A 9,913-nucleotide genomic window follows, 5' to 3' on the forward strand; every position below is an offset into this window, starting at 1 on the left:
AACTACTATTTTTAGAAATATTGATTTTTGGTGCTTTATTACATTTTCCCCTCATTGTTTCATTGTTTTTATCCTCTGTATTATCTGTCTCTTTTCTCATGCTGGCTTTTATTTACCCTCCCCATTGTAAGGCACTTAGATTACTCAGTATCTACTGTAAATGTCACTTGTAGTTCAGTTGCTGATTTACTTCCTTCAAGCATTTTTTCTTGAAACAAGCAGCAGTAACTTCAAAAATGACTTAAAATATAAAGGCCTTTAAATAGGTTGAAAAATCCAATACTGCTCTCACAACAGCCTTATAATAAGAAATATCAGATATATTGTCTACATCTAAGATGGTTTTACTGGTGTCATGTTTGCAGTGCAGAAGCTCAGATGCACGTCGGACATGGGGGGATTTTTAGTGACAAGCAAGATCGTTAGTGACCGTGTGCTTTTCTGCAAGTATAATGGCTGTTTTCTCATGTGGGCTGGTCAGATGCAAAGTTAGGTTAGCTTTTCATGCAGTTTGTCTAAAACATAGAAGACAGCCAATAATAATGACTGTGTTCAGTTTTATAGATGATGTTTAAATACAATCCTGCCTTCCGCCCAGTGACCGCTGGGATTGGCGAACGTGAGGGAGAAGTGGCTTAGAAAATGTGTGTGTGTGTGTGTGTGTGTGTGTGTGTGTTTTAGTACAGGTAAGCAATTCAAGAAGAATATCTAAATATTTTTTCAAGATATACAAGACATATCACAATATTTTACAGCACCACTTTAAAATTAGTCTTTTTTTACCTTCTTAGTTGATGGCCCTGGTCATATTTCAGTTCATCGCAAGACGGGGCGTGGGTTGTTTTTAGCTACAGTGTCAATTGCTACATGAATTAGGCCGCTCTGCAGTACTGACACTGATGGAGACATCAGCACTAATCATTTTTATAGTGGGGAGAGTTTCTGTGAATGCACATTCTTGGTAAATTGAATCAAGTCTCCATAAAACACAGTACATCAAAACATATCACTAGATCACAAATGTTTTGATTGGAAATCTACTAGTGTGTGTGTGTGTTTGTGTTTGTGTGTGTGTGTGTGTGTGTGTGTGTGTGTGTGCGCGCAAGCGTTGGCTGTGACTGCGCCCACTGCGGTCAGTTCAGTCTAGCCGCCCATACTTTCCTTCACTGCTCTGGGCATGTGCGCAAAAGTGTGTGTGCGTGTGTGTTTGTGTGTTTTTGTACATTTCAGGACAAAAATGTTTTGACCTTGGACTTGGAGAGAAAAACAGGGCTAACCTTCAGGAACAGGTCCGGACTCTGTAAAGTGCTTTTATCAAAAGCTCCATGTTTTAAACCTTTAAGCGTAAAACCTTTTCTTTTTGGCTCCTGAGGTGAAGATCATGGTTAACTTTAGAATTGCACTTAGAAATGTTTTATTATTTATGCACCAAAGTATTTTTTGTGTCTATAACAGATATGAGATATATAAGAATGGCGTATAGATACTTCAGTGCAATTACTGCTATATTATGATTAATACCACCTGTTACAGAAATAAGAATGAGTTTGTTTTTATTTTTCAAAAACACTTTGTTCAGTCAAATGAACATTTTTTATTACTATTTGGGTGGTGGATCATTCTCACTAGTGTAGTGTGTGTTGTGCTGGTTCGAGTGGATCAGATACAGCACTGCTGCTGTCCACTCACTGTCCACTCTATTAGACACTCCTACCTTGTTGGTCCATCTCCTTCATCAGTGGTCAAGGGGACTGCCCACAGGACACTGTTGGTTGGATATTTATGATGGACTGTTCTCAGTCCAGCAGTATGGTGTTAAAAAAAAGTCTCTATATTTTTTATTATTTTTATTCATCATTTGAGCACAGTGGCCCTTCCATGTGGTTAAACTATTATGATAAATGGACCAATAGGAATGGTCAAAAATGACTACATTAACTTACATTAGAAATAAAACATATATGGGACATTATTATTTATTATTATTATTCAATAAAGTTACGAAGTATGGCTACACATTGGACTTATGATTACATATATGTACTTATAAATATATGCAGTCATACGCAAGATGGGCACCTCTGGTCAAATGAAAATAAAGGAAAATATGTCCTCCACAGAGAACACACCTCTGCACATTTAATGCACAGTTACAATTTATTTGCTGAATTTAACATTGGGGGGAAAAAAATAAGCATAAAACACAACATAAAATAAACACATAAAATATGGCCTGCGCAAAAGTTATGGCACATTTTATGTTTCCAGTATGTTGGAAAATAAGGAAACTGCACTGAAACGTCTCTGCAGAGGACGTGTTTACATATTTTCACTTGGAAAACCAGTGAAACATGTCATTTGAACACTTTTGCATGCAACTGTAATACGTATGGGACATACGCATGGCCCTCCGTCCTGACAAGGTTTTAAAACAAACCTGTGTGTGCGTGTGTTTGGGGTTAGACTCAGGGCGAGTGAAACACCCAGGCTCTCTCCAGAGACGCATTCACTTTCTCCCGCTGCCAGGTGGATTACGTCATCAACGGGCCGCCATATAAAAGGGCCCTGTGATGTCATACTGTCAGAGAGAGGCTGCCCAGTGTTAAAGAGGTGAGTGGGGTTACCCTCCAAAACCTCAACACATACACAGAGCTCAACCTCCAAATATCATTACTTTCTCCACTCACTCAGCCTCAGTGTCTCTGTCTGGCTTGTCTCTATCCCTTTACCTCCCGCTCTCTCCCTCTACCTTTTCCTCCACTCCCTCCATCTCTCATCTTTTCTCTCTCACTCCACCCTAACCCTTACTCTCTATTTCCCCCTCCACCTTTCCCCCCCGTACCTCCCTCTTTTTAATGCGGACCCCTCCAGTACGGAGTTTATTTTCTGACAACACCCATCCTCTGCTCTCTACCCGTTTTATGTGTCTTCTCTTCTCTTCTCTTCTCTTCTCTTCTCTTCTCTTCTCTTCTCTTCTCTCTTCTGGTCTTCTCTCTTCTTTTCCTGTCTTGTTTCTTCTGCAGTCTGAACTCTTTTCTTGCCAGGTGTGGTCTTCTCTCTTCTGTCCGTCGAACTCTTGTCTACTCTTTTCGTCTCTCCTCTTCTTGTTTTGTCCATTCTTTGAATCTTGTCTGGTAAGGTGTTGCCGTGTCTTCTCCTCGTTTTTTCCCTTCTCTGAACTCTTCTTCTCGCTTCTCTCTTGTTTCTTCTTTTCTCTAAACTCTTCACTTCTCCTGTCCTCTCCTCGTCTCTCCTCTCAAGGTCTGGTCAGTAGGGTCAGTGGTGCTGTGGGCTGGGGCTGTGTTCCGACAGGCTTTGCTTTTTCTGTCGCACTTTTGTTCCGTCCTGCGTCATCGTGTTGACTGAGCGGACCCCACACTCGCCGGGCCCAACAGTGAGCCGTGTTAGCGCCTGTAATCTGATGGCCCTGTTTATTTTATGTAGGCTCCCTTTGAAGGTGCTGAGAAAGTCTTTGGGCTTTTTGTCCCAGGCCGCTTTGGCTGGCCGTGCCGAGGTGCTCGCAGTGGTAATACCCAGGAAGAATAATATTTGCACTCGTATTCACTCCAAACAAGGTTTTTTCCATATTAGTGTCAGAAAGGGGAGCGCTTGCCCTCTCTCTCTCTTTCTCTCTGTTTCTCTCTCCTCCTTTAGTATGGTGAGGATTTCTGGTCCTGGCTGTGGCTGCAGCTCTGCGTCTACTCCATCAACCCTTATTACGCCTCCACAATCCACTAATAGCCACTTAAACCCTTCAGCCTGCTGGACGCTCGAGGAGTCGCTGAACTGTCGCTCTTGCACTCCTTGCTTACTTCTATCTCAGTGCGTTACTCACAAAGTTCTCTTTGTTTTCTGAAACTTGAATTTGTTACAATACTATGCACGGTAAAGCCCCTCTCGGACTCCCTAACTGAAGCCCTCCAGCACAGTTTAGGGGTGTAAGAATGCATCTGAATGTGGTGATTCGAATGCATCAATTCTGAAATCCTAGAATTGATTATAAGTGAAACAGGGTTCTTACAGTCATGAAAATCCTGGAAAAGTCCTGAAATATAGAAAATTAGTTTTTCCAGGCCCGGAAAAGTCATGGAAAATAATAAGTGCTGGAAAAATCATGGATTTCCTGGACTTTTCCCCCCATGCAGTTCGTCATCTCTTGTAAAGCACTGATGGCTGTAGATCACAAAAAGCACCTGAGACTAATGTGTCGGCACATGGGCTAGCGTTACTAACACGTTAATATAAATCTGCGCTAGCTAAGGTGTAGCATTCAGCCCATGTACGATATTAAAGTTATATTTATATAACAGAGTTTTTCTCTCTGAACAGCTCTCACTTAGTGCTGGGTGGTTACTGATCAAATTCAATATGAGTTTTTTTTCCAAACGTACCACAGTAACATGCTCAGGTGAACTTAAAGTTTAACCTTAATAAAGTTAATGAACTCATGCATTCTGAGTTTCCTGTTCTATGGATTCTAAGCAAATGAGTTAAATGTAAACCATCACGGAGCAAAGTGCAAGAAATGAAATGGTCCTTATCAAATATGTCTCTAAAAATATCTCTAAAACAGAAAATGGTATTTCAGTATCACGGTATTCTGGCATAGATGGTATATCACCCAGCACTATATCTGGCATGGAAATTTCATTTTATCTCATGGAAAAATCATGGAAAAGTCATGCAAGTACACTGTTTAAAAAGTGTACCAACCCTGTGTTAAAGAGAATGCACTCTTTTTTTATTTATTTGGCTGAAATAAAATTCTCTAGCTTTTCGAATGTAAAAAAAAAACAAACAAGCAAACAAAAAAACTCAGTCGTATTGTTTTTTATTCTCTGTATTGCACTAATACACAAGTAGTTCTTCCAGTTGCATTAGTGAGGTCAGACACGCACAGCCCCACTTAGAACCTTTGCTCAAATACACCTGATTTGACTCAGCAGTTAGTTACCGGCTTTAGTAGGTGTGTTAGTACAGGGAAATCAGCTGAGCTGTACTCCAGCCAGAAAGGACTGGATTGACGGTATGAAAATAATCACTTAATACTCGCTTTATAATCACTTAATACTCGCCTTTGGCTCCGGGCTGCAACCTAATCACAGCCGTGATGTTATTCACAATAACACACTCCTTCTCAGGTTCTATTGCTTTTGTACAACAGCTTTGCGAAGTGGAGGAAAAGGTAAAGCAGAGAAGCCCCGAACATTCTTTCAAACGGATGTTTTTAAATACTTACATTTTTAAAATAGTAATCACAGTTCATCACCTCACTAATCACATGTGTTTTATTTGCTGAAATCTGACCCTAAAAAGTTTTCCATTTAAAAGCAGCACATTCTGTTATATCTTTATAAGGGGACAAAATAGGCTTCATAAAAATGTATTTATACTTTGGATTTTACTGTGGATTTCCAGTGTTCCAAAGCAGGTAGTGCTGGATAAGTAGTATTAATCCCACTGAGGGATTGTTTGTGTTTGCTAACACTCGAGGCAGAAGATAACAACAATTTAGTGGATCCTTTATTCTTGTATTTAACCAGTACAAGCCATACAATACACCAGAATGTAAACTGGGACAGTATGTTCATGTTGTAATTGCTTAACTTTAGATTTAAGGTTAAGGTGGTTGGTTAGTGAGTGGTTAACATCTCTGCCTTCTACCCTGTAGACTGGGGTTCAATCCCCACCAGGGCAAACACCCTACAGTATACCAATAAAAGTCCTTGGGCAAGACTCCTAACACCGCCTTGGCCTGCCTGTGTAAAATGATCAAATTTTAAGTCGCTCTGGATAAGAGCGTCAGCCAAATGCCGTAAATGTAAATTATTACATTGTAGAGTTCACCATAGTGTGATATAAGCTTTTAGGCTACTGCCTTTGCTAATATTTTACATGCCAGCAGAGAAAAATTCAAGTTTTGTTTGATTTCCCACCTGATGAGTGCGCAGAAAAGTGCAGTATAGCGTTTCATATTAGGAAAAAAGTAAGCTAACTAGCAAGCAAGGTACACAGTTTGCCAAACTAGACGCTTTTTAGTCACACAAAACAAACAAACAAACAAACAAACAAAAACCCTGTGGTTATTTTGCCAATTATAGCGTCTCTCAGGCAGGTGGGGAAAGGACTAGAACTAGAATTGTAAATTAAGCTGGGTCATGTTTGGGTCACTTCTTGCTTTTGAATGTGGATGCATTGTTATTAAACCCTGTAATGAGATGAAATGTGTAGGTGGTGTATGTTCATGATTATGTGACAGAAAGTAACCACGCGAAGTTGTGAAATTATGGACCTAAGAAGATTAGTTTAAAAAGCTGTCTGTTTTTTAATGTGTTGGTTAAATGACACTCAGGATTAGAACAAAATTCAGCTTTATCAGTGCAATGTGCTACCTGCGTTATCCGCGTCCTTAGCTGTTGTAACATTACACTGCTTTATCCTGTTGTTACCGATATTGCTGACATCACTGCTATTTTTCTTACTTTGGTTCCTCGAAAGAGCCATCAAAGGTCATCATCAGGGTTCAAAGGGGCAAGCTAAGAAAATGCATTAACAGAATGAAAAGAGTTGGTGTTAATACTTATCAACTAAGCATTATTTACTTTTTTACGTTTTAATACAGCTCCAATGGCTTAGACTAACAAGACCACTGTTACTACTTAGCAACTGGTGGAGAGTGGAATACAAGTTTGACGAAAAAACTGAATTAACAACATGACTAGAACACATTTCAACCAATCACATCATTTGGTTGGAACTAACTGTTGTGTAATAGCAAATAACAGCTTAAGTATGTTTTATATATTAGTATAGGTCAATGATCATTTAACATCTGTACATATTAGTGGTGTCTAAATTAATGTGTGAATAATATTTTTTAACACGATAAATTACTGACACTAAATTTGTAATGCTGTCAATGAAGTTTCCTAGTTTGACCCAACCATTTATAGTGTAGCCTGAAGCCCAGCTGTTCAGGCGCTGTTGCTCTGACTTCGCAGCTTCAGCCCTCTTATTGAAATGCAGCTTCTTGGTAAGACGTTCCATTGATATCTCTCTTGATAAAAAAAAGTTTCAGCCACTGCCATGGCATGAATTTGTTTATCACAAAAGTACATTGAGGCTTGTATCTTTTAAAAGCAAAACACACCACTGATGCCTGCAGTAACAGTAATTCGACAGCAATTGGTTAAGTTAAAGCAATATGAGGAAACATTTTTACCTTAAAATATCAGCTTCAAAATCATTTTGATGGTACAGTGACTTATAATAGGGAGAATTGAGTCTCTGTCAATGACACTCCAGGCCCAGAACACCTGCTATAGCACTATGTAACTTTGGAGGAGTGGGCACAAACCTCTCACAAGAACTTCATAACGCTTTACGGCACCACGTCACAATAACTATGGCTCTTCAGCCAGCTTTAGATAATTCGGTATTCTCAGTATGGACATCATGGCAGAGGCTGCAAAGAGACCGAAGATGTCGAAGGAAGCAAGGAAGAGAAAAAGAGAGAGCGACCAAGTAAGAAACCAGACAAGAGTAAACCTTGGACTGGATTTCACTCGGCGAGAGCTAAAAAGGTGAAGGAACCCAAGACAGATGCTGAGCGTTATTTCAGCAAAACTACAACTTTCTTTTTGTTATGTTAGTGTTCATCTCAATAAGACTATGCAGAATCCTATTTGTGTAAAATCCTGTAATATTACTCTACCTTGTCAGTTGACAAGGCTCTCTCACTTCTGATGTTGTCTTTGCTGGTTCTACATCCTTCAGCTCTTCAACCAATGCACATGTACAGCTGTCCATGAGGGAGGCCCACAGCATGATCTGTATTGATGACAATAGTGTAAAATTGAATTACACTCTGGATCTGTAGGGGAGGCAAACAAAATAACAATTCTCACATAATGCTGCTTTATTGAGCACCTAACCAACAAACGCCACAGTGAAGTGGAAATCTCCAGTCCCCCTCAAAACACGATGTAGCATTGCGTTGTGAGAGTGAGAGGCTACAATCGCAGAGGAGTTGAACTGTTGACCACATATATGATACATATGATACACACACTTGGAACATGCAGCCACTGTTGCTCTCACTGGATGTTGGTGATGAAATTAGAAAGATATGTGTAGTCATACATTCTGATTGTCCACTCATACAACTATAACAACATGCAGTTCTTTTAAAGGGACTAGAAAATCAATCTTCAGGGTCAAATGTGACCTAATAAAACAAATGCAATTAGTTGCAATAACTACACAAAATAATGAGATATGTTGATTATTTTATTCGTCTGACAGCCCCAGTGCATATATGTAATTTGTATTTTCATGGGCTCTTGGCTTCTGGGAGCAGGCAGTGGCCTGTTTTTTTGTGTTTTTTTTTGTCTAGTCAACTAAAATCCTGTTTCTGCAGGTGACCTTAATGGTGCTTTTTTATCTCTTCTAATAGAGGACTATTGAAAAAAGGATTCTTTGTGTACGTGTGTGCCTGTGCGTGCACGTGTGTGAAGGCTAACAGCTCTGCGACAGCACGGAAAACCCTCTGACATCATTCACCCATTCGTGTTCTCATTTGAGCAAATTACAGCGTGCCGCTTCTAAATCATCGGGTGGGTGGGGTTTGATATGGGGCCAGAAGTTGTCTCCCTCTCCACATCAGTGACTGCTGGAGAAAGAAAACATTAAGCAATCTTTTCATTCTTCCTTTTATCCTGATGGGGAGATGACACAGCTGTTTCTTCCTTCCTATCTGTTGGGCAATGTCTCATTACCCAGAAGCTCCCACTCCTCACTTCTTGCCGAGTTGCTGACTGCATCCCTCTCTCTCTCTCTCTCTCTCTCTCCCTCTCTCTCTCCCTCTCTTTTCCTGTGGGTCTCTCATGCCGTAACAGTCGTTCCAGATCGTTCTTCACTGTCAGACCCGTCTGCACCTCCTCCCAAGATTCATTTCTCTAGCTTCCTTCTTGTACTCATCGCATTAGGCCCAAATATGAGGGCTTAATGTGGGATCAGGGCCTTGTGTGTGTGAGGTCAGAGCCATATGTGTGTGTTCCTTGTCAGGGTGGGAGAAAGGCAACATGCTCACAGCCTGTGGCAGTGTAAACAGTGATGTAACACAGGGTAACAGGGAGAAACTACTCTGACGTTCCCATAATCCCATCTCCTGATTTCTGCTTTGCTCCTGTTTTCACCCTTCTTGTCAGTCTTGCTCCTAAGCAGGGGTTCTACCCCAATTACAGTGATGATTCTCATTTGTATTTAGTTTGAGTTAGTTTGGATTTGCATTTCTTCAGCTTACAGTCAGGTTCAGGCAGAATATTGTTGGGTGGGCTACAGTGGGGTTCAGTTTTTTTGGCTGGACTACAGTCGGGTTCAATTTTGTTAGGTGGGCTTCAGTTGGGTTCAGACAGAATTTTGTTGGGTGGGCTACAGTCAGGTTCAGACAACTTTGCTAGGTGGGTTACAGTCGGGATCAGGCAGAATTTTGTTGGGCTGCCGTAAAATTCAGACAGGATTATGTCAGCCTGTGGACAAGTTCAGATAGAATTTTGTTGGGTGGGCTACAGTCGGGTTCAGACAAAATTTTGTTAGGCTACTGTGAAATTCAGACAGAATTTTGTCAGGTTACAGACAAGTTCAGACAGAATTTTGTTGGGTGTACTACAGTCAGGTTCAAACAGTTTTGTTGTGTGGGCTAAAATTCAGAAAGAATTTTGTTGGGCTGCAGTTGAGTTCAGGCAGAATTTTGTTGGGCTACAGTTGAGTTCAGGCAGAATTTTGTTGGGCTGCAGTTGAGTTCAGGCAGAATTTTGTTGGGCTACAGTTGAGTTCAGGCAGAATTTTGTTGGGCTACAGTTGAGTTCAGGCAGAATTTTGTTGGGCTGCATTTGAGTTCAGGCAGAATTTT

The sequence above is a fragment of the Pygocentrus nattereri genome, chromosome 3, assembly GCF_015220715.1.
Source record: "Pygocentrus nattereri isolate fPygNat1 chromosome 3, fPygNat1.pri, whole genome shotgun sequence".
NCBI lineage: Eukaryota > Metazoa > Chordata > Actinopteri > Characiformes > Serrasalmidae > Pygocentrus > Pygocentrus nattereri.